At 27.8% G+C, this 27,271-nt stretch overlaps 1 protein-coding gene across 4 annotated transcripts in view; it reads right to left on the bottom strand.

The window, feature by feature from the left end:
- LOC122273919 (uncharacterized) overlaps nt 1-27,271 on the bottom strand; it is a 58,325-nt gene that overhangs the window by 21,423 nt on the left and 9,631 nt on the right. For 2 of the 4 annotated variants that reach the window (XR_015435999.1, XR_015436000.1), the window contains exon 4: nt 20,657-20,853. The gene's annotated coding sequence lies outside the window, so the exon portion shown is untranslated. Of the gene's footprint in view, nt 1-7,060; nt 7,240-17,400; nt 17,541-20,656; nt 22,044-27,271 lie in introns of those variants that run through there. The other 2 variants (XM_087169544.1, XR_015436001.1) reach the window with 2 other exon arrangements.

Below are 27,271 nucleotides of genomic sequence, written 5' to 3'. Positions count from 1 at the left end.
GCTGGTATTTGGTATTTATCCCTCTAAAACTGGGTAGGTTTCCAACCACCACTGCGGATTAATAATATGAAATAAAACATTTTCTTCTTTATCATATCAAAAATATAACATAAAGCTGGTTAAATTAAACTTATAACATAAATTTTCTCCATATTATATTTGTAAGAATGAATATAATTTCTCTTATTTTCAGTATTAGTTTTTTTTATTTATTTTTTAGTCCCTTTCTAACTTACAAACATCTGAATCACAGAAAAGCGAAGAAAAAAATATTTGAAGTTTAAACAGATTGAAAATATTGCCAAGTTCAAACAACATCCAACAAAATTTTCAAAGTGTAAAAATCATCAAAATGTTTTCAGAGTTGAAAATAGTTTGAAAAGATTACCATGTATAAAAATACAAGTCCAAACAGTTTAAAATCTAACTTTAGAATTTTTTTCAAGTTTATTTGAAGTCATTTAAAAAAATTTTCAAAGTAAAAAATATTTTGAAACATTTCAAGTCTGAAATGTCTCGCGAAAAATATTCAAGAAAAATATGCGGTGAATTTCTCTCGAAAAATTCAATGAAATTCTTCCAAGTCAAAAAAAAACGAGGCTTAGCGAAACAACCGAAGAGAAATTTCCAACTTTGTCGTTTTTTTTCGGACTTTGAAGAGATCACAGAATTTTTTTCCGAGTAAGAAACAAATTCTCCTCGTAAGAAATATGTTCAAATTTTTGTTCACAATACAACGTTATAAATTTTAATCAATCTATCAAGTTTCAAAATATTATAAACGTTTCAAAAAAAGACTAACAGTTTTTAAATATTGAATATGAATTTTCAAGTTGTTCAAACAGCTTAGGATTCCAAAGTACAGCGTTTTTTTTATAATTCTAATGAATTCCAAATTCTTTTTTCCGAGTACCAAGAAATTTTCTCAAGCATTTAGAGTATTACTTTTTAATGGGGTGTCTTTAAAATTTCATTTTCAAGTTTTAATATAAAATGAATTAGCCTAAGAAAAAAAATACTGAGAATGTAATTTTTTACACAAAGGTGAGCAATTTCTGCTCAAAATAAATCTTAGTATTATTTTTAAATAGATACATTACAAACATTTGCATCTAAAGTGATACTACTAAAGTATCTATTTGGAAATAATATTAAGATTTATTTTAATCCGAAGCATTTGAAACTAAGATTTATATTTACTAAAGCATCTATTTAGAAATGATACTAAGATTTATATTTAAAGTATCTATTTAGAAATGATACTAAGATTTATATTTACTAAAGTATTTATTTAGAAATGTTGCTAAGATTTATATTTACTAAAGCATCTATTTAGAAATGTTGCTAAGATTTATATTTACTAAAGTATCTATTTAGAAATGTTACTAAGATTTATATTTACTAAAGTATCTATTTAGAAATGTTACTAAGATTTATATTTACTAATAATATCTATTTAGAAATGTTACTAAGATTTATATTTATCGGAAATTGTTCACCTTTGTGTAAATAATAACTTATCAAATCTAAATAGATGTAAAGTGTACAATTTTTTCATCATTTGCAATTTTGTGTCCATTTTTTGCAACTTAAAATTCGTAATTATGAAAGCAAAATCAAATTTAAATCGCAGAGAAGCAAATGCTTCTTGTTGATATGTTGAAAAAAATGATTATGTGAAAAGTTATTGGTTGCAGGCGTATGTCGATATGTAAAAAGCTTCTGCAGAGCGAAACAGAAATCTTGATAGAAAGTGTGCTTTCAGTTTTGAGGAGAAATGAAAACATAGGCAGACAAGCAACAGCCATGTGTAGAAATTTTTTTAAATGTAAGTTAGTTGATATTAGTTTCTCAGACGCAAATTTAAATTTTGTAAATTGAAAAATAATTACAAATTTAAGCTATATTATTTGAGTATTATATTTTAGGCCAATGGACTTAACTCTTTTTTTCAAATGAAGAAATTAGCATTTTGCCGGACATAGATGTTTACTTTAAAAATCTCTTTGAAAAGAAAAAGGAATCGCAAAGAGAAATTTACAAGTTTCTTTGTATTTTTTTACAATATATATTAACATCGTATCCCCTGATTAAAATAGCCCATTTTTGTCCGTAAATTATACTATGTAACAATTAAAATTAAAATTTTACGAGTATAAACATTTCGATGAAATTACTCAAAGATAGAAAGTGACTTTTTAAAGCTTAATAGTGATGCCATCTATCGACAATACGTGGATGCAAAAAATGTACTTGAAACAGTTCGTTCAAAACGGGGTTTTTGAAATAGCGGTTACTGCTACAACTATTTTTCTTTATTACAGAAGTAATTTTCACGCTTACAATGTATGGTAAATTGCACCATACAGTATAAAATACATCGATAACAGAAAAAAATTAAATTAAAATTTACATTAAAAGGAATTTGCACATCAACATTAGTGATTTTAAATTCGTTAGAAACACACTTAAAAAAAATGATGTGAGAAAAAAATTTAAAGTATAAATAAAATTCATTTTAATTTAAATATTTTGAATTAATTTGTTTGAGCCCCTGTGGGTGGATACTTGACCCCTTGTACAAAAATTTTTTAAATCTACAAATGTGTGTACAACATATTTCTTTCAAAAAAAGAAAATTGTAGTTTTTGTGGTGCTTTATAGTAGTATATTGGAATATCTCTGTGTCAATTAAGCTTACTTTATTCAGAAGCTAAAATTTTTTTTAATTGTAAAACATTTTTGAAAAACTAGAAAAAATTATTTATAATGGAAAAATGATTTATAATAAAAAGGAAAAAATATATTTATAAATTAAATTACACTTTCAAACTGAGTAAAAGCAAGAAAACTATTAATTAATTCTAAATAAATAGATTATATGACCCTAACTAAATACAGAAGGAAACAGAAACATTCCTCTGCAATGAAAGTGACTTTGTAAAGTTTAATAGTGGTGCCATCTATCGATACTTTCAGGTTTTATTTTAAAAAAGATTACAGAAAGGTTTTATACCTATTTAAAAACGATTAAATTTTTAAACCATGAAAGAAAAAAAAGATTATTTTGTAAAATTTTGTTTGTTATTCTTTTTAATTTTGTAATAAGAGTGTTTTGATTTTAAACTCTGCAGTATTTAATATTTAAAAAGTAATTGAATAGTCCTAAAATGATAAATTTTCTTATTGATTTAAAAGAGTGTCGATTGATTTTAAACTGCGCTTATTGATTATTTAATATAAATTTAATAGTCCTAAAATGATCAGTTTTTCACTATCGAAATTTAAATTTATTAACATTTTATTTTAATTTTGTAATAAGGGTGTTTTGATTTTACACATTATTTATTATTTAATAGTCATAAAATGATCAGTTTTTTTACTAGTGAAAATTTTAATTTATTAAAATTTTATTTTAATTTTGTAATAAGAGTGTTTTGATTTTAAACTACACATTATTTATTATTTATTATAAATTTTAAAATGATCAGTTTTTTTACTTGCGAAAATTTTAATTTATTAAAATTTTATTTTAATTTTGTAATACTAAGTGTTTTGATTTTAAACTACACATTATTTATTATTTAAAATAAATGTAATAGTCTTAAAATGATCAGTTTTCTTATTGAAGACTGTTTTGCTTTTAAACAGTGTCCAATATATTTTTTTAAATCGTAGTGGCGCTATCTATCGTTGAAGTTTAATACTAATACTTTGTAATTGTTTGGAGTTAAGTAAAACCATGAGAAAAGAAGTATCAGAAATATTTAAAAAAAATTGTTCTCAACCATTTCAGATTTTTGTCATTTATTTTTTTTTATTCTTCTATACACATAACGTTTATAAACAGCATCGGTGTTTTTAGTGGGATTCGAAAGATTTATAATTTTCTTATTACTTGTATCAAAAACATCTTCTTTTAAATTTAAAGTATTGCTTTTTAAATAGCTTTTATTTACAACATTTTCATCAAACTCAGAATTTTTCCTATAATGTTTCCTTTTAGCATCATAATGACCTCATCTGAATCAAATAAAAAAATTTCTTGTTGTTAACTTGTTGTAATTAAAAACTTTATTTTTTCTTTGAAATAGCGACTAGTTTTTAGACTTTAAAAATAAAATGATTAAAATTAAAATTTAAAGCTTAAAAATAAATGATGAAAATTAAAATCTAAAGCTTAAAAATAAAATGATGAAAATTAAAATCTAAAGTTTAAAAATAACATGAATTGAAATAATATTCAAGTTAGAATACTAAATTAGTAGTAATTAAACAGAATGAGAACGCAGAAAATGGACTAGTTATGTATTTATAGTTTCAAAATTTATTATATTTAAAAATTACATTCTATAGATTTTCCCATAAATTTTGCATCAATGAAATATACATATGTAAAAAAAATAAACAGTTTACAACAATTGGGAGAAAATTTTTAACAACCAAATTTGCAGCAATATCTATCAAGAAATTGTCCAAAGAAAACTTACACTCTGCTCAATCCATTACCACTATAGAATCTCAATCCATTTCCTCTAATGCGAAAAACCTCAAAATTCATTCATCAAACTACATGGAGGAAAAGTTGAGTTCTTTAAACGTTAGAGCCCATTGTACAAATTTCAACAAGGGAGAGTAAAACCTTCTTTTTGAGAGATTAATTCATCGTTGTGAAAAAATAATAATTTCTGATATGCCATAATATTATATTTAATAAATTTGAAGACATTGGTAGGTATTCCTGTTACTTTTGCATTCTCCTCCCTCTGCATCAACATTTCGCTAGAATCTTTACAGCAATGTGGACACAATCCGTCATATATAATTATCCAAACATAGAAGCATTTAAAATGGACTTTGAATGGGCAACATTTCCAACTCACACTGTAATTGTCGTTCAATTCTCGACACAGTAAGCACACAGTCTCCATTGGATGAAATAAATTATGGATATCATAGAAATCATGACAATGTTTCCTTTATATACACTTGTAACGCCACCTGGATGGGAGAACCAAAACATTTAACGCCACCTGGATGTGAGAATTGGAACATTTAACGCCACCTGGACGTGAGAATCAGAACATTTAATGCCACCTGGATGGTATCGTCTTTGTCATTTCATTTACCTACAAGTATTGCCTACTGCATTGCAGTCATGATTTTTACTGGATACATAGTAAAAAGTTTTTACGATCAGAATAAATTTAAACTCATGTTTATTTGTATTCACGACAATTATACAATACTGGATCATGAATTTGATAGATTCGAATATGCATTATTCAACATTTTGACGAAAGAAATGGCCTATTTCACAGCACCGAATATTATAACAGAAAGAGAATCATATTTAGAATGCATTCCCAGTAATGCCGTTATTTTTGTGGGTGGAGTATTTCAACACACACTTTTTGAAAATCTTTTAGGTTACAGTTACGGCAAGAACATCAAATTAAGATATTTATGCATTCCCCATTCTATGGATAATATGATTCCATCTATATTTTACTTGCATCGTTTAAAAGAACACGTTCAATGCAGTGCAAGATATTTGGCAAAAATGATTGAACCGACTGAGCTCCGAAATTTAAAATTATATCCTAATGGCATTAACACTTGTCCAAGTCTTTTCTAATTGTCTATGGCTGCAGTTTCCGACTCTGTTGAAAATTATGATGATTTAAATAACCTAAAATTATCAAAGTACTGTGGAAACGAATTAAAATATACATTTGTTCAAAAAAAAACGAAACCTCAACTGAGACCCATCAACTTTTTAATAGCTGCCATAATTCGATTTCACAGGAACTATAAAGTACGCTTTTGTATCTTATTAAGATTAAGTCCTAGAATGTGAAGATCCGATCATTAGATAGAAAGTTGTTTGGCGTAGTCAGCTTTTTTGTTTTTCGTACTTTTTTGTCTTTCGTACTTTTTGTTTTTCGTACCCCAGAAAGTTTGCACTTTATTTCTTTGAAGATATAAAAAAGCATTGATCACTTAAATCACAAATATTTGATTATTTCCTAAATCACTGAGCAGAAAAGCATAGATTTTGAAAGTTAAAAGAACAAATTCATAAAAAGTGTTTTAAAATTAAAACAACTATTTCAGGTAAACATGAATTAAAACTTCTTAATATCTCCTTATATTTAACCTAGCCAATTTTTTATTCAACACCATTTTGACTATCGGTGAAAATTAAGTTCTCCAGTTAAGTTTGTCTTCTAAAAGTAGCAGAGTAGTGAACGCATATATTTAACCTAGCCAATTTTTTATTCAACACCATTTTGACTATCGGTGAAAATTAAGTTCTCCAGTTAAGTTTGTCTTCTAAAAGTAGCAGAGTAGTGAACGCATTTCTGTAGTTTGTAGTTGCTACATTTTTCAGAAAAAAGTAGTTATAGTTAGCAACAATTGTAAAAGTAGAACTACAGAGTTAGCTACTGAAGTTAACTACAAAGAAAATGTAGTTTTACCGACCACCACCATCTATGGGGGCAATTTGATCCAGGAGAGCGATGAATGAATACCAATACTATTTGAATTATAAATCAAAATGATGAATAAATACCAATGCTATTTTAATTATGAATGAATACAATTAAAAAGATTTTAAGAACCAAGCGATGATTTTAAATCACGTATTGGAGATATTTAAAATATGGATAAAGCAGGATGGATTATCAAGATGATTTAACTGAGTAAATTATAGATGATTATGCAAAAAATATCTTAAACTTTAAAATGGCAAGATTTCCATTTGACATATTGATGATATAAAATTTCATTTGCAAAAAAAAAAAAAAAAAAAAATATTCAGAGTCAGCATGTTTCGAAGCTTGAAAATATGCGCCCATTCTCAAGACTCGCCAGATGTGAATGAGGCATGAATATATTCCTCACTCACATCATGGAGTCTTGAGAATGAGCACCTGTTTTTAAGCACTCAAAACACTTAGATTTTTATTACCATCAGCATATTTTTTTCAAGCAAATGAAGTTTTATACATATTGCTAGTGGATAAATACAATATAAAATGGTAGATTTCCGAACCTGTGCAATATTTTCTTCCTTTGGACCTTCAGATCCCGAATCAGAAATTTCTCGTTTGACAGGAGCTTTTCTGTCCAGTTCTTCCTTATCTTCATCATATTGTATTGGAAATGAAGATTCAGATATCTCCTTCTTAATCGGCATTTGAGACTTATTTGGACTTTCTGACTGTTGATTTTCTGTAAGTAGGGATGAGAGCAGTTAGAAAGTAAAAAAGAGGAAATCCAAGAATGAATATATATATATATATATATATATATATATATATATATATATATATATATATATATACACACAAAAATTTGACAAAAAGAGTGAGATCAAATTGTAAACCATGTGATTATAAATCCTGATGATTAATTTTAATTTGTATGAATATATAAATATTAATCACATGCGTTAATTTTAAATTGAGAGAATATGAATCCCGATATGAGGCTTTTAAATCACGTGAATATGAAACTCTATATAGAATTTTAAAATATGCAGAAATACAAATCATGATGCGTAATTTTTAGAGCATGTAAACACGAACCACGATGCATAATTTTCAAGTCGCGCAAATACAAATCACAATGTTTAATTTTTAAAGCACGTATAAATACGAAAATCGATGTTTGATATTACAACCGCAAAAACGTATCACGACATAGAATTTTAAGCTCGCATGAATACGAATCGCTACATAGGGTTTTAAAAACCGTAAATACAAATTACTATATTGGATTGGATTTCGTATAAATACGAAAATCGATGTTTGATATTACAACCGCAATAACGAGTCACGACATAGGATTTTAAGCTCGCGTGAATACGAATCGCTACATAGGGTTTTAAAAGCGCGTAGATACAAATCGTTATATTGGATTTTGAAATCTCGTAAATAAGAATCGCAATGTACGATATTTAAATCGCCTGAATAAGACTCGCAACGTTCAACTTTTAAATCAGGCAAATACGAAAATCGATGTTTGATAATAAAATTGCGATTTTAAAAATGCATAAATGCAAAACGCGATATAGGATTTTTAAATCTCGTAACTAAGAATCATAATGTACGATGCTTGAATAGCGTAGATAAGAATCGCATTGTGCAACTTTTAAATCAGGTAAATACGAAAATCGATGATTGATTTTAAAATCGCGAGAGACTGGACTTGGGATTTCTAAAAGGCTTGTTTGTATTGTTTTTGTTTAGACATAATAAATAAAAATTTACAAGATTAATTGAATGAGCAAATAAATATTTTCACCCCAAATCCACCTCTATTATTTTATTTATTTATTTTTCGTTTGCTTTCATGCCAGACAACAGGGTCATGACGTCTGAATTGCAAAAATACGAGCTATCCGGCGGACGAATAAAAATACGGAAAATCTTATTTTCTGTGAAGAGAAAATAGCTAAAATAAGTAAAAATACGGAAGGGTTAGCAGCTAGGATGTAGTTTGAATTTTTCGTTTATCTTTGAAAATCGTAAATAAATATGATTATTTTATTTTAACGATTGAATTTTCAAAAAAAAAAAAAAAAAAAAAGGCGGGATATTTATTTTTTAAAAAAAACGAAACTTTTAGAGAATCTGAGTTTTTGATAAAAAGGCTGAAATTTGAAAGGCAAAAGCGAAAAAATCTCATCCCTGTATAAAGATCAACCAGTTTTATCCCAAGGAAATGATTTTTTGAGAAAATTCAGAGGGAGGAATGAGGACTTCAATGCTTTCGCTCCTTTCGCTAAATTAAATTCCTCATAAAATATTTTAACTTGTTCAAAAATCAAAAAAATTTCCGCGGAAATTAGCGGGAAAAATGGAAAAATCTAAAAAAAAGCGGAAACCCGCGAATTCGCGGAAGAATCTCATCCCTGTGTAAGTCAATGGTAATTGCATAATTAGATTCAAATTCAATTATAAATGTAAGTTTTCTATAAAAAAAATAAACCTTTTGCTAACTTATAGAATGAAAGATTTTTCTGTAATATTAAAGTAAGCAAAAGACATAAATCCACTACAATATTAATCTAAGAGCTGTGATGGCTCAGGTGATAGAGCGTTCACAGTCTCATGAGCTAAACCGGGTTTGAATCCCAGCTGGTCTATACGAATTCCGCATTCGCCTTGCACCGACCACAGTACTAATGTAAAATATCCTCAATGGTAGACGGATCAGAGGTTAGAGTCCTCTTGCCATCAGGCTAACCTTGGGAGATTTTGCTCGCCATGTAACCCAAATGTGGGTTAGTTTCATCAAAAATTCCTCCACGAAGGCAAATTTCTCAAACTACTTGATACAGGAGTTCCCTTGTCTTCCAGATTATGCTCAAAATTACAAGGCTAGGGAGTGGAGCATTAGTAGTCGTAAACCACAAAATCGGGTCGGCTGTTCAATGACAATTTTAAAATAAAATAGTTATCTAAAATCTCAATTGCCTAATTTCTTTAAAATAATTCATTATAATGTAGTCACCTTCATCATAATGTAGCGATTATTTTTATTCAAGATGCTTTTTCTAAGATATGGGGATAGATTTGTACAATAACTTCAGCAGTAATAGTTAATACAAAATTTAAAATGGCACAATGCCATAAAGAACAGTTTTTTTCTTCAAACAATAGAATACACTTCAATACACTTAACTGCAAGAAGATCAACCAATCACAAAAAATTTAAAATAATGTTTCAAGTTTCATTACAAAACAAATAAAACAATTAATGAAGAAAATAATAAAAATATAAAACAGTTACTAAAAGCACATTTTAAAAACATGAAAATTTGGTGCTTTTTATATATATTGTATAATTTTGTAATTGGAACTAAAACCCATAGAAAATACACAGCATTTTGTATCTTATATAATATGTCTTTTGGTCATTCTGAAAAAAATGTAAACATACATTAAAAAATTTAAAATAAATGGATGTGTATAAAGGTACTTTGAAAGTACCTTTATACGCATCCAGGGTGCATAACCAAATTTTTCAACAAAAAATAAGCACCTTTTAAGCACTCAAAAATATTTTTAAGCACTATACGTTAACAAAATGCAAAATAATTTTCAAAGACTTTACATGATCATGATAAAATAACCAGTTTCTGACAAAGAACTATTTTCTTGACTATATTAGCCATTATAAAACAATGAAGAGGTTTTTCCATTTGATATCAGAGGGAGGAAAATGATGCCTGAAATTGAGAATATCTTGCAAAATGCAGCAGAGTTTCAGAGAAGAAAAAGCAAAATAAAAGAAGAAAATTAATAAAAAAAACAAACAAATGTAACATAAAAAATAATCAATTATTAATTTACAATAAAAACAATTATTATCCTCTAAAGCAAAGCAGATTATACAAATGAGACTTAGAATCTTGCTTTAAACAGAAAAAAATAATTTTATTATGTTAAATCTTAGTGGCACAATACAATTAATTATGCATTTTGGTGTCAGATGTAAAAAATCTAAAGTGCATCGAGATTTTAAAAAAAAAAAAAATTTTTTTGTAAATCAAAATGCAATATGTTTCAACACGTTTGTGCAAAATAACCTGTCTTGTTACAGTTTACTATAATAATTATTTATTGTATTTTCTGTTATTAGTGTGATTTTTTAAAAAAAAAACTGCACTTGTGAGAGATTCATTAATAGAGGTTAAAAATTTTAAATGATATAGCTTTTCATTTAACAGCTTATAACTTATCGAAACTGATATTTAAAAGTTAATAGTCATTATTTCTAAATCTTCAATTTTTTACTTTGAACATGATACCTTGTTTGTTTTAAATTATCAAGTTTAAAATTTTGGTTATCAAATAGACCTTACGGTGCAATTGCCGAACCAGAAATTTGTACGTGTACAATGCAGAACATAAAACTAAACTTTTTGCTTTCCTAATAAACTTATAGGAACAAAATTTTCTATATTTTATGTTTATACATCATTTAACATGTTTCTCATATATTCCTTAGTTTTTACCAGCTCTTTTAGGGTAAAAGGGGAAACAGTTATCAACTTTGGAATGCAAGCAACATTTACAAACTTTCACTGCACAATTCCAATTTTGAACCAATTGTCAAATATTTACCAACAAAACAATAAAATTAAATGTTAACATATAGTTGGTTTGCAAAAGAACTTTCTTTTTAAATGAAATGTGTTGTAAAAGGTCATAATGAGATTGAGAAAATTACCATCAATGCAACGATTTTTAGACAAACATTGCTGTTAGCGATTGTAAGAAAATGAGTGATTAGTTGGCGTTGCTGAGAAAGAACAATTTACAGATTTTATTGGATGACAATACAAAAGCTTTCAAAAAAGAGTGCAATAAAAAATATATTATTAAATTATAATCAACCAATTTTTGGAGAATTTCATAAAGGTATTAAAACATTTTGAATTGTTTCCCCAGAAGAAAAAATACTCCCAAAGAGTTGAAACAAACTTGAACGATAACTGAAATCAGCCCATGGACTAGAAGAAAGAGAAAAAAAACATTTATAAACAGAAGCTAACTCATTCTTCTGTCTCCACCACAATCTTTGCCTTTAATAGACTGCATAGTCCCATAGTTTCCAAAGAGGTCAAAGGTTTCTCCACTCATTTAGCAACTGTGAGAGAGTTTTTATGTGGCATTCTAGTTTAACAGGGTTATAATAGTAAATTTTAAAGCAAGCAAAATATTACTAATATGATGATATTTCAGCTGTTTGGTGATAAATTTCCATTTAAAAAAAAAGGGGCAAAATAATTTAAATTAAGAAAAAAAATTTCAGCTTTTCTTTAAAATTCCTGATTTTTCCATGTTTTTTATCTAAATTCCTCAAATTTTTCCAGTATAAAAAAAATTTCCAAAAATTCGAGGTGGGTGGCTACCCTTATTGTATATAATGCAAATATTGCGTATATTTGCGCAAATAAAATGGTCCAAATGGCAAAAAATAAACTTGTCCCAGACATTTGTCATATTACAACAATTTTGGACTGTTTCTGACACTTTCAACAGGTTTTTGATGTGTCATATCAAAAACCAGTTATTGATATCAAAAACCAAATTTTGTTCAAAATTGCAAAAAGAGAGAGAGAGAGAGACTGATAGTCAAAATCTGTCTTCAAAAGCAAGATTTGAATATGATCTGTTTGAATATGATCAAACACATTTTTCTTTTTAAACTTCCTCAATTCCTTTATATTTAATTGTTAAAAACCGTGATTATTTTTAAATTACATTCAGCTAAAACAATAATAATAATAACATACTCTGAAGTTCCATAACTTTTTTTCTTTCGACGGAACAGTCTTGCATGTCTCTTTGAACATTCAAAAACGAATCGACAATATCAGAATCAGAAACCTGAAACAGATTAACTAAAAATTAGTTTATTTCTTAAGTTTAAAAAGTAATAAAGTTGACACATACATATACAGCTCAATAGATATATGCTTGCATGCAGTAACAATTCTGAAAGGTAAAATTAAAATGTTAATTTAGTTAATAGATAATAAAAAAGTTATTTCTTTTTCAAATGGTAGCTTTTACAGAGTGTTTAGTAGCTTGGAACTTTAAAAAAATGACTTACGAACCAAAAATATTTTTTCTTTATATATATATAACTGTCGGTGAACAACCGACCCAAATTTTTCGGTTTACAACTACTAATGTTCTACTCCGTAGCCTTGCAATTTTGGACCTGATCCAGAAAACAAGGAAACTCTGAATCAAGTATTGGGAGAAATTTTGCTTTTGTGAAGGACTTTTTTATGGAACTAACTCGTATTTGCGTTATATGGAGTGGAAAACCACAAAAATCTTTCACGGTTAGTCTGACGGCAAGGAAACTCTCACCCATGATCCATCTACCACTGAGGATATTTTACATCAGCACTGCGCAAGCCGGGTGCGGTATTTGTATCGACGAGCCATGGCTGGGATTTGAACCCGGTTCACTTCATTGGAAAGCGAAAGCTCTATCCTCTGAGCCATCAAGGCTCAGTTTTTTTTAAATAAGAGAAACTTTTTTAGAAAAAAAATGACAAGTTTATTTAAAAGCTGCTTTTTTTTTTATAAGAAAAGTAAGTACATAGTCCCTGCCAACTTGAGGATGATTTTCTCCAGTTGTAGTAAAATAAAAATTTTATTACTACTATCAGCAGAAATATCTGTTTTATTTGGCTCAGAGTTCAAAAATAACATTGTATTAATTTTCATCCACTTTTATAAATATTAATCCTTTAATATGTAGTGGTGGTCCAAATCATTTTAAATAAAATTTAAAAATCCAAGAAAGCAATAAAAAGCATAAACTTTACCACAAATTTAAATGCATTTAAAATAGAAACTGCGTAAAAATCGGCAGTTATGTATATAGTGACAAGGTGTGTAGTCAAATCTATCAACAAAAAATAAGCACCTTTTAAGTACTTTCAAGCACTTAAAATATATTTTTAAGTACTATATACACTAACAAATGCAAAAAAATTTTCAAAGACTTTGCATGATCATGATGAAATAACTAGTTTCTGACAAAGAACTTATATTAGCCATTATAAAATAATCAAGAGATTTTTCGGATCAATATCAGAGGGTGGAAAATGAAGCCTGGAATTGAGAATATCTTGCAAAATGCAGCTCAGTAGTACATGAGAGTGCAATCTCACCGAACCCAGTTCAGTAGACACACATGCGGACTCGCAAGTATTTCATCAAACATGTAAAATGATTGGTTTTACATATAATTGCAGTTTTCTAATGAAACAAAATCTACCTTATTTATTCTGTCAGTCTTTACATTAGGAAATCAATTATTCTTTTACTCAACATGCACACACTTTCATTTTAAATCATGAAATCATTTCATTGCAAATAATATCATGTTAGTGATTTGCAAATAATTATATTCAACTGTTTTTATTAATTTGCTTATTGTTATTGTGAACACAACTTAAAATTTGATTTTAAATATCTTTCCACTTTACTTTGATTTCTTACCCTCTTGAAAGATGTTATGATTTATATACTTTTTGCTGTAATTGTTTAAAAATAAGGAGTGATTAATTTTTTTTCAAATTGGATTTTGAATGCTCCAAACATCCTCTTTGTTATATTCTATGAATTCAAGTCCTGTTGTGTATGCCATATTTAGACAAACAGTTTCAACACACATTTCATAAAGGCCACTAAAGTCTATTTGAAGTTTTTGTTTATAAATTATTGACTAATTGTAATAAAATGATATAACTGAAATGTGTGTATGCTTCGGACTTAATGTTCAGACCAGGCACACAGTCCATAAAGGCCAGTAAAGGTCCATTTGATGTTTTGGTCTATAAAATATTGAATTATATATGAAATATTATATTTCCCCTCACTGACACGCACTTATTGCCGCCTACCATGTGCGTAGTGCAGTTAAAACAAATCATTTTTTTAAAAATTAAGTTAAGAGTTTAGTAATGATTTGACACTTTTTAATAATTTAACATTAGTACTTAAAGTATTTTTTTTAAAATTTTTTTATTAAAATTCTGTCAATACTTGTTTGTTTCATAATTTTTTAGACAGTCAGTATCATTTTTAAACAAATAAATCTTTAGTCAATTTTATTTTCAAAAAAGAAAATAATAGAGAAAAAATATTTTTTCATTTATTAAGTACAGAATTTGACCAATAGTTAATACTACTTTTTATTATTTTAAATAATTAAATAAAAGAGGGTCTGATGATGTTTCAAAAGCATATGTTTTTTTCAACATATAATTTAAAACTTTTTTTTTTTCGAAAGTGAACATTTTTTTGGTTTGTTTTCTACTTTCGTTTTTTTCTTTTAATTTTTAATTTATTTATGTAAAATATTTTGTTACAATATTATTATTTTTAAACTAGTGAATCTTAAATCATTTTTATTTAAGAATAATGAAATAAAACTTGGGTTTGCTTTTACTTTGACTTCTTTATTATTTTAATTGAAACTATTAAGCAATGATATTGATATCATAGTGGAATATGTTTAGAATTAGTATTTACTTTTGTAATAGATTTATTTCTTTTTATTTATTTTTGATTGATTTAAAGATTTGCCATAGGTAATTTTTGAACAAATGCTAAATTGCAATACATCGCTCTATCGCGATGTATCACAATTTAAAATTTCTGACAACACCCAGTCCTAATCATAGAATATGACAAATAAACTATAATTTTAGTTATTCGGCTACTGTTTTTGATAAATTTTTAACCCTGTTCAGGCAACTATTTTCGTAGTTTTAGGCAACTATTTTCCTTCTTGAGGCTACTAAAGGCAACTATTTTTGTTCCTTTTTTGCTGTGGCAATCCTGTGATTTAAATAATTTAAAAAAATAAATAAATTACAGTTGATATAAATCATGCTATTCTGATACACAACACCTATAAACTGTCAAATAGTTTGACTTGCGATTGTTTCCAAGTGAAGGGGAATAATTAATCAAATTTTCAGGCAGGGATCTTTACACTTATGGAAATTAGAATCAGTTAAATTTAAACATGGCACGTAGAACAGATAAAAGCCTTATTTGTAAAGCAGGTTAACTCTATATTTGTTAATTTTGAGATACAGATTCACTAAGTCTTGTGAGTTAATTGTTTTTAAATTTTTATATGATTTGTGGTGCTTTCTGTGTGACTACAGAAATAAGCTAGAGGCGTACACTAGTTTTAAAATAAAATAAAAATGACAAGTACAAATATGAAAGTGAGGATAACAAGTGCAGTCAACCTATTCATATTTTGATCACAAAGGCAAAAATACACAAATAAATATTCTTAAGAAAGAAGGAATGTATAAGTGAAATTTTTGTTACTTTCTTTGCTGAAAAGATCTGTGGAATAATACCTTTTTTCTTTTTGATTTGAAAACTTTAATTAAGTTGTAATGTTCCTAAAATATGAATGTTTTTTTAGGAACTTACAACTAAATTTAATTTTCGTTGTAAGTTCCTAAAAAAACATTCATTTTAAAATTTTGCTTCAAAATTAGGTTAAGGAGAGTACATTACAAGAATGTTACATGCATCTCTTTTGAACTGAATTAGATTTTTGACAAAAGGTAAAACTTTTTGAATATCAGAGATATTTACCCTTTTTTAGTTATTTGCCTTCTCTTGTTTCTATCTTAACTAACTTTAAAAGGTATGATAGAGGCAAATCAATAATGGATTAGACTAGTATTTTTTTTCGCAAAGAAAACACTAATAATTCTATAGACTGATAGACACTAAAACTTAAGGATGAACAGGCAAAAAATAAATTGAAAGCAAAACAATTAACAGCTTTGAAAAATGAAACTATGGCACTTTAAAAATTTAAGATATATTTTATGAATACAGAAATAATGAATTGTATAAATATCAAAAAACAATAATAAAAATACTAGGGTTATTTGAATTTTAGAGTAAAAACCAATAGTAAATCAGAATTTATAAGTACACTGCGTCAAAAGTTTAATCAGTATTATATAATTTAGTCACCATAAAATTATTCAATAAAATTATTTCATGCACTGGCTTAAGATAATTTAAGGAAACATTTAATAATTTCCAAACAACTTATATGGCAGCAAAGAGTTTTCTCAACTTTAGAATTTTTAAGCCTAGGAAATTTGAATGCTGTTTTTTAACTTCTTCTCACACTTTAGATATTTTTCTCAATGATGTAAATCAGTTTTTCTAATGATTTAAACCAATTTGCTGAATATAAATTTAATTTACATTAAGCCTCTATTAGGTCATTTTATAATCAAACCACCTGGTACCCAAAAAAGAGGGGTCATGATTGACAGTCTGGAAAATTAAACATACTAAAACATAACCTGCATGAAATGGAATTCTGAAGAATGCCAATGCTCATTCAGGGCTGAAGAAAAAGTTTAACCAATTTTTATAACAACATTTTCGTACATTTATTTATTCCAGGATTGGGTAAGTAAAGTGAAATAAAAAAATATACATTAGGAGATTTCAGGAAGAAACAAAGAACATGATTAAAAATTGTCAAATCATTAGTAAAAACGACAGAATGAAAAATATCAAATTGCCTATTCAAACTTGGAGGTCATTCTAAGAACTGCTTTTTAACTCTTCCGTTTTAAAGGAGCAATCCAACAGATTTTGATAGCAGTTTTTTTTCCTCCCTTAAAAATTAATTTTCAACCTCTATTGTGAATACTTTTTAACTTAACTTTTAGAAATATTCCAAAGATTAAAGGTGATTATTACAGACAACATTGTATAAATAAGCATTTTTTCTGCCTCAAATAAGAAACATAAATATAAGGAATAATGATTGTTAAAGTATGTTTTCAAATACCTGTCCATAAGACTTTTGTTTCTTCATTGCAGTAGTCATGTACTTTGCACAAAGCAGCATTTCGGCAGTTTTTTCAGATCACTTCCAGAAAATCCCTCAGTGATTTTTCCAATCTCTTTTATATCAACATCTTCTGAATACTGAAATTTCAAATATTGTCATAAAGAATAATAGGTACAATAATAGACGACCTAGTAAGATATATATTTTTTTTCCATTTAAAAATAATTACAAGTTCATTTTCCAAAATGAGTTTCCAGCTCTTTCATGAGAATTCTGATAAAAAAAGAACATAAATTTAAATATTTCAAAAAAGTTCAGACGGGAGATTAATGAGAGTGTAAGAAAAATATTAAATAAAATCTGACAATTCTTAAGCCTCTTATATTGCATTAAATTTAATTTTAAAATTATATCAATACATTAAAATGTAAGTTTAAAAATTGAAATGAATGTAAGTTTAAAAAAGGTTTTGAGGAAAAAAACATGCAGTTGAATTATACATTTAAAAAACACACAAGGGTTCCAAGAATTTTTAAAAGAATAATTTAGAAATGTTGCAAACAAAAACAAAATGAAATTAAGCTCCGAAATGCATTTCGTACTTCGGAACTTCATTTCCAGCTAAAAACATTAATTTCAAGATGTAAGATTACATTATTAAGGTGTAAGATTTAATGAGGAAAATTTAAGAGAACAAACTTTAGAGTTTTAAATGTATCTAGAAGTATTGCTTGAGGTCATTAAATTAATAGCAAAACTAAGTAACTCAAATTAGCAACTTCTACTCTACAAAATATATTTCCAGCTGAAATCAAACGAATTTTTGAAATCGTTTTCATAATAAGATCATGTTTGTGAAAATTACACCAAGAAGGAGTTACGCGAGTGAGCTGACGTTTTCAGGAAATGCAAAGTAGAGTATGATATGTAAATGATTAGAATTTCAGACCCCTAGCGCCCTCTGAACGGCGGATGGATCCGAATAAATAGACGGCTTTAGCGAAGCGTGTATGGTTATCGGTGGTTATCTGCTAGTGGTAAACGTTAGCTTAGTCGTTACTTATGCCTCTTCGACGAAAGAGAGCAAGATTTCAACAGTTTACGGAGTTTGAACGGGGGAGAATCATCGACCTTTGTGAAGCTGGATTGTCTTATCGTGTAGTAGACGCTTGTGTGCAGCGTAACAGCAGCAAAGTGATGCGTGTTTGGAAGCAGTGGATGGACGAGTGTCGGACAACTCGAAAATCCGGGAGTGGACCCCGAAATATGACGTCAGCTCGTGATGACAGACACCTCATCCGGCGCTGACGGACCGTACGGCTCCCTCTAGACAACTGACAGCACAATGGTCAATAGCTACAGGTGTTTCATTGTGTGCTTCATTGATTCGTAGACATGTGCTGCAGCGTAGACTGCGTGCAAGGACTCCTTTATACAGGATCCCCCTCACGCTAAACCATCGCCGCCTGCGGCTACAATGGGCCAATCAGCATAGTGACTGGCGGGCTTATTGGCAGCATGTCGTGTTTTCTGACAAATCCCGCTTTAATTTGTGGTACCACGATGGCCGCCTTCCGGAGTGCATTATCGAAAGCCACAGTGGACGAACAGCCGGAGTTATGGTCTGGGGTGCCATAGCATATCATGGACGATCACAATTGCTCCGAATTGTGGGTAATCTGAACAGCAACCGGTACATCAGGGAAGTTCTGAAGCCCCAAGCTGTTCCTTTCCTTCAAGCCTTGCCAGGCGCTGTATTTCAACAGGACAATGGCCGCCCTCATATTGCTAGGATTGTTCAATCCTTCCTTGCATCGCGGCAGGTACAGCTTCTTCCTTAGCCAGCGTATTCCCCGGATTTGTCGCCGATTGAACATGTGTGGGATTTCGTTGGTCGGCGTCTTACTCGTGATCCTCGTCCTGTTGCTTCCACAGACGAACTTTGGGTGCGCATACAAACAATATGGCATGCTCTTCCTCGGACAGACATTCAAAATTTGCTTGACTCCATGCCACGTCGTGTAGCAGCACTTATTGCGGCACTTGGTGGGTACACAAAATACTGATTTCGATCTCTTGTTATTGTTTGTTTGCTTTGAAAGTTTAATCATTTATTTGTACCACTACCACTCAACTGTGTATTAAATTTCATTCAATTATGACGATTCCTTCACGGTGTTGCAACTTTCACAAACATGAGTTTAATAAAAACTGCATCCATGCAGCTTTTACACATTCTGAATTTTAAAAAAATCTACCTATATTTAGGAATTATATAAGATATTTCAAAACAAAATCGATAAAGATTTTGTACATAAAATACTATTAAACCAAAGTGGAAAAACCTATATTGCACACAACATAGTTTCTGTAAAGATAATAACTTAATGATTTAAATAATACCATGAAATAAAATATAACATTATTATAGAAATATATATAAGTAGTTTCAAAGATTTCTGAAAGAAAAATTGAATCTAAGTAGATTTAAATTGCTTGGGAATTAAGATATTCAAATTTAAACAAAACTTGAAATACTTGAAATTTCAAATAAAGTTGTTAAATTAAATAGAGTTAATCTATAGGTATATATAGTTACATACATATCGACTGTATTAAATATAAGTGTAAAAAATATAAACTAATAGTCCAAGGTATAATCATATATGAATAATTAGAACTAAAAACTTGATATAGTGCAGATGATTATACTGAAAACAAAAAAATAAACTAAGATATATATAAATAAATAATTTGGCAATTTCATAACTATTTTTCTACTACTTTTACAAATTGCAAAACGTATATTTATAATTTAAAATAGCAACATCATATGCTGATGAATCGGTAGACATTAAATTAAGTTTCCTAGAAAATATTCTAAGATATGTTCACAATAAATCATACATTTTTATTACAATTCATTTTCTTCAATTTATCTTTCAAATTCTGTTATTTTAGTAACATCAATTATTTCAAATGTACAAGGATGAGTAATAGTCTAGGTGCTTAACATTTGTAATTTTATGTTTAGTGTTTTTTTACTTTTATCCATAACATTCATAATTTCTACCTTTAAAATTAAAAAAATTACCCAGAAATTTAAAACACTTAACCTCAATATCATTTAGAATTCTTAATATCGACAGGATCATACCTCCCAAGGTATCTTTTCATAGTCCTCTGCATGTGCTTAATCCAATCTTGTTACTATTAAACTAAACAAAATAAAACAGTTTCTGATCTGACTTACTGGGAATCCAATGTGAAACATAGCAGGCATTCTCTGCAGAATTGCCTTGTCTACATCTTGTGGGCGATTAGTTGCCCCCATTACTACAACTTGACAGTCTGGATCAATAATAAGACCATTCCACAAACTCATGAACTGTGCCTTCATCAGAGCTGTAGCTTCATGATCAAAAGAGTCTCTTGACAGTAGAAAAGAGTCTGTAAAATCAGAAAAAAAAGTTATCAGACTCTGCGATAATAAACATGATATGCAGAAAAAGGTTTCAAACAATATGATAATATATAAGCAGTGAAGATATTGAAAGTTTTTACAAATGCAATGTTTCTGAAAGCAGGGATAATGTGCTGAGCCCTTTTTAAACATGAAGGTTGTAAGATATACTGAAATTCATCGGCTAATGGAAAATATGCTGTGGAGGAGAGGGCACTATAGGGGAAAAGGAGTGAAGCAAAGGCTTTCAAGAAGGCTACTAATGAATGATACTTGAAGTGTAGTAAGACCAACAATTTACCAAGGTGGGGAAACCCATAAAAAAAATAGTTTCATAACAAAAAGAGAACTTTCCTAGTGTCTAGATACTATTGGTGTAATCACTGAGTACAGGTCACTTTAAAAGAGTACATTACAAATTAACACCAGATTAAGAAATAAGGCATTAATCCTACCATCCTATAGTCCAGATCAGTTTCATGTGACTTACACATTTTAGGAAAATCAAAAAAGTGTTGTCAGGACATCTAAATCAAAGAATATGGCAGCAAGTAAGTCAAGTTGAGCACAAGTTATATATATACATATATAATTGACATGCTTCAAGTGCTCGAAAAACAGGCATCCATTTTCTAGACTTGCCGGCCGTGAATGAAAATAAATATTTTTTTTCCCTGCTCATTCAGGTCTGGCAAGTCTTGAAAATAGGTGCCCATTTTTGAGCGCTTGAAACATGTGAATTGTAATTTCCAATTAATATATTTTTCGAACAAATGAAGTTTTTGATCAAGAATATACTACTATTAAAGTTTCCTGGGATTATTTATTCAAGATTGAACAACTAGTTTCACAATGGGATATGAACAACTAGTTTCACAATGGGATATATTGGCTTATGAAGTTCATTGATTGTACCCAATAATTGAAATATTTTAAACAGTAAGCAATTTGAAACTATTTAGATACACTACACAAATATAAAGATAGGGAAACAAAATATCTATATAAAAAAAATCTGATAAACCAATTTCATGAATAAAAATGATACATGGCTGGATTTTAATAGACTAAATATGAAAGAAAAGTATTAGAATAACTTCACCATTGCTTGAAGGGAAAAATAAATAACAAATAGCAGATTTACAATGTATTTTATAATAAAATATGTCATAACATTATATTGCAATAAAAACTATAATCAAACTCTAGTGTATGAACAGTATAATGAAAATATTGCACAAACAAAAAAGATTTTTTCTCAGTTCATCATAATTTAATGACGAAATCTCTTGCTATTAGATATTAACATAAAAAACTAGCATTGTTATTTTGCTGAAGTAAACCGGCTGTTTACAAAATGTTATGATAGGGAGCATCCTAAGATTAAGAAATGCATAATGGCAAATCAAATAGAATTAAAAATATTAACTGATTCGTTAGTTTTAAATGTCTTTTGTAAGAATGCTAAATTAGGTTTACTTTAACAGTTGTCATACATAACTTTGAAGCTTAAAAAAGGTTTAAGATTTTAGCACATGGCATAGAATAAGAGATTGTTCTGAATAAACAGCACTGTTTCCACAATAAATAACAAAATAATAATTTTTTTAATTAAAAACCTGGATCATTAAATGTATTAGAAGAGTTCAGATTTGACATAATTTAAAAAATAGTAGTCAAATTGCAAAATTTTGGCCCTAAAAGTTACTTTAATAAAAGGTTTTAATCTTAAAAGGCTAATAATCTGGCAGTGCATAAATGAGCTGTATTTCATTGACATAAAATTCTTTTTAAGGTGAATGTTCATAAAGAAGGAATTCTGGGTAACTCTTTTTTAGGTGGTAAATAATGGTCATTAACTTTTTAGCATTAAAAAAAAGTTTTCACAAAACAACTAAATTATGCCATGTCATTCCTTTAAAAAACAATGTAACAATCTAGCAAGTAACAAAAAAAAATAAAATAAAGACTTTTCACGCCACTATAAAAATATTTTTGAAAAAGAAGAAAAAAAATCTGATGCTGATTTAATAATAAATTGTTTAAGCATTCTTTTTACACCTACATCTATATTTTCTTCATTATTTTTAAAGCTAATTTGCTTAAAAGCAAGCTGACTTATTCTCTAAATTGCCCAAAACTGGATATGTTAAACTAGTTTCGTGGCAAAGATGCTAAACAGTTAAAAAAATTAAAGAAAATAAGAAATAAAACAATAAGTGTTGAAATTTATTTAACCAATTGAACTGAGAATTAAATGAGATAAAAAGTAATGTAAAAAGGTATATGTTGTGCCAAAGTAAATTTTATATTAAATGATTTACGAGAGGGTTGAGCTCCTTTTAAGAAAAAATCATTTTTTTCCCAAGACAAAGGTATTAACTGGATAGAATAAAAGAAATTTATAAGCATAAGAGATGAGTTTAAAATTTCTTAAATGTGTTTATTTCTATTAATTCTATAAATTTAATACTTATATTAAGTTACTAAATTAAAACTGGAGATTTCCTTTGCAAATTTTTATAAAAAAAAACTATATAACTATTGTATTTTTAAAAAAAACATATAAATTAATATTTTTTAATGTAAATTTAAAATTATTTGATATTTTGTTTAAAAAATTTTTTTCTGCATCTTATTAAAAAAAATAATAATGATTTTTTTTTTCAAATTCCTTGATATTTTAGCTAAATTTAAAAAAAACCATTTTCACAGAAAAATATTAAAGTATACAATTTAGTTTCTATATTAACAAATTATTTTGTTAATTATGAGCGAAACACTACTTAACCTTTAGAATACAAGATAATTTAGACAATTAAACAAGAGTTAGCTGCTGTTTAAAAACAATAAAATTTGACTGAGTTAAATTTATTAAAAACTTGTATTTTGCTTTCAGTTTCATGTGAAAGATTGATTATTAATATTGTTCTGAGTTTTTAATTAAATATTACTTTAAATTAAACTCTTTTGTGATCTAAATAAAAATACACATTGTAATGGACAATATTAAAAATTTAATGAGTTTTTAAAGATAAGTTTTTCCTTAAAGTTTGTTTTATAGCAATATGTAAGCAGGAATGGACAGGGATACCCTGGAGGATGGTGGATGCACTTTTTAAGGGGTGTCATGTGATATGCTTATATTTATATCAATATGTAAATATATATATGCAGTGTCTTCCTTAAGTGATTTTAGATGGGCAACCTGCCCTGTCTACTTTTTGATCCCTATAAATGCACCCTCTCTTCCCTTTCTGTAAAAATAGTCACAATCCCTTAAAAACACTGCCTTTTTATTCATATTCCATTTTTAAGAAAACTCAATGATAAATATACAATGGTAAAATTATCTGTGCTTATAGATTTAATATTGATTACTGTTATAAATATTTACTTTGTTAAGATTATTTCCACATGGTAAAATTTGTATAAGTGTCTTTTTTTCTGAAAGGGGTATATTAATGAAATTTTTTAAAGTTATTTTTTAAAGAAATACTTTATTTTAAAAAAATGGACTGTTAAATGCTTATTTTTTAAAAATTCTCTGTTCAAATTGTTGAAAAAAGCTTTCAAGCTGTTTATTAAAAAACAGTCTTTTTATTTAACTTTAAAAAATATATATATATATATATATATGAATGCAGAGAGATGGTCTTTTAAAATGCCTTTAATTATTTTTCATAAGCTACATTTTTTTCTAATTTAGATGAGTGAGAATTACTTTTTGAAATATACACATAAAATAATATACACATAAAGAGAATAATTTAAAAGGAACATAAACAAAAATAAAATTTTTTTTTAGAGAAAAAGCAATGTGAAAAGGATGAACAATAAATTATTATTTTTTTTCACATATCAACATACATTTATGGTTTTTACCCCTTTAACCGAAGGGAAATTAATACCAATCTTGTTTTTTTACTTATTTATTTCAACAAAAAGTAATCAAGATAAAGGGCGCACTAAGATAGGTTCCAGTTCATTCCTGTATGTAAAGATAAACTTTTTGAATTCTTAATCTATCAGATATTATTTTAAGGTTATATCAGTTAGGAATAAAATATATTATCAAATAAAATTTGGTTTAGATAAATTATATATATATATATATATATATATATATATATATATATATATATATATATATATATATATATATATATATATATATATATATATATATATATATATATATATATATATTAGATAAATTATATATATATATATATATATATATATATATATATATATATATATATATATATATATATATATATATATATATATATATATATATATATATGTATATATATATATATATATATATATATATATATATATATATATACACTACCGGTCAAAAGTTTAGACTCACTCTTGAATTTTTCAAAATAGACAAATAACAAATAAAAATTACTTCTTTTAAACTGAAAATTACATTAAATCAACTTTATTTTGAGAAATGTAGGTATGCATGTATGGTAAGAACTATAATTTTATGCATAACTTATGAATTTCGCCCAATCTTGGATTCTTCGAAATATCCTCCTTTAGCCTTTATCACAGCAGCACATATTTTTGGCATTCTTTCTATTAGTTTTTGTAATGTTCTAGCTGATATCTGGTTCCAGCAACTAAGTAAAGATTCCTAAAACTTGTTTTGATTGGTACATCTCATTTTTGAAACATTTCTATCGAGTTCATCCCACAATAGCTCAATAGGATTAATATCAGGGGATTGAGGGGGGCAATACATGTATTTCAGTACTTTTTTCTTTTCTTTTGATGCAATATAGTTTCTACACAATTTCGATGAATGTTTTGGCTCGCTATCTTGCTGAAAAACAAATCCTTGACCAACGATTCTCTGTCCACATAGAAAAGCGTAACGCTGCATTATTCTGTGATAATATTTTTTATCCATAATACCCTCTATTCTTACAAGATCTCCAACTTTATCAACGGCAAAACATCCCCAAATCATGACTGAACCTCTTCCATGCTTCACAGTTGGTAGTAAACATTTACTTGTCATACGTCCACCAACTAAACGATGAACATACTGCCTTCGTTTGCTTCCAAACAATTCAAATTTTGATTCTTCCGTAAACAAAACCTTTGACCACTGTTCTAAAGACCAGGTAACATGTTTTTTAGATCATTGCAGTCGTTTTACTTTATTTTGTTTTTTCAAAGGAGGTTTTCTAGCAGCTACACAACCTTTTAAACCATAGTCACGAAGTCGATGTTGTACAGTAGATACTGACACAATTTTCTGCTGAGTAGCATTCAATTGCTCACGGATTTCTGGTGCTGTTCGAGTCCGCTGCCGCTTACTTTGAATGCGGATAAACTTATCCTCACGTTTGGACGTTATTCTAGGTCTCCCTGATCGCTGGCGGCTCTTATTTTGGGCAGCTTCTTTCTTCCTTTGCAAAGTTCTGACAACAGTGGTCTGAGAAACATTAGTTTTAGAGGCAATTTGTCTACTTGATTAGCCTTCTGCATGAAGTGCAATAATAACTGCACGTGTTTCCACACTTATTTCTCGTTTTTCACTCATATTTCTGTAAAAAATTTCGTAAAAAATTTTTTGTTTTTGTTTTTAATATATACTAGTTATTCTGACTAATTATATCAATATTTAAAATTTGTCATGTACATGAACATAACTTATAATTAACCCCATGAAAGAAGATGAAAAGTAAATTGTTTATAAGCTAAGAATTAATAAAATTTTTTAAATAAATTACACTTGTTTAAGAATAGGTACTTACATGCAATTTCATTCATTTCGTTATCAACTACAGAATGGTTACAAAATAAAAAAAATAATGAGCAGTTTTAAAAGAAAACAGAGTTTTGAGATGTTCGTTTATAATTATGTTTGATAAATTGTATGTTTAAGTCAGAAACATTTAACTATTTTGGAAAATTTTGAAATAAATACAAGTGAGTCTAAACTTTTGACTGGTAGTGTATATATATATATATATATATATATATATATATATATATATATATATATATATATATATACATACATATATATATATTTGCACTTTTGCTATCACTCTCACTTGCTATATCCTAATCAGACTTAAAATCATGCCTTATTAAATAATCAATCATTTAATTTATTAAAAACATCTTTCTCCAAATCAATTTTAAGCATTTAAATAACAAAAGAAAATAATAATAATTTTTCATTGCTGGAAGTATAAATAAATTTCAGTTCTCTAAAACATTAGGTATAGTAAAACTTATACATTTTATTTATTTGTTATAAATAATGTAATAAATAATCTATCTAAATCTTGGTTAAGAGTTAAGCAATTAATTAAACCTCTTTTAGAAAAAAAAAAGTAGTTCTTAAGAAGAGCTTTTTTTTTAAAGGGA

Source organism: Parasteatoda tepidariorum, chromosome 8, assembly GCF_982258835.1.
Source record: "Parasteatoda tepidariorum strain Cologne lab strain chromosome 8, Ptep-v5.0, whole genome shotgun sequence".
Taxonomy (NCBI): Eukaryota; Metazoa; Arthropoda; class Arachnida; order Araneae; family Theridiidae; genus Parasteatoda; species Parasteatoda tepidariorum.
Note: the sequence above shows the minus strand (reverse complement) of the source record. Positions and strands in the feature narration are given on the sequence as shown.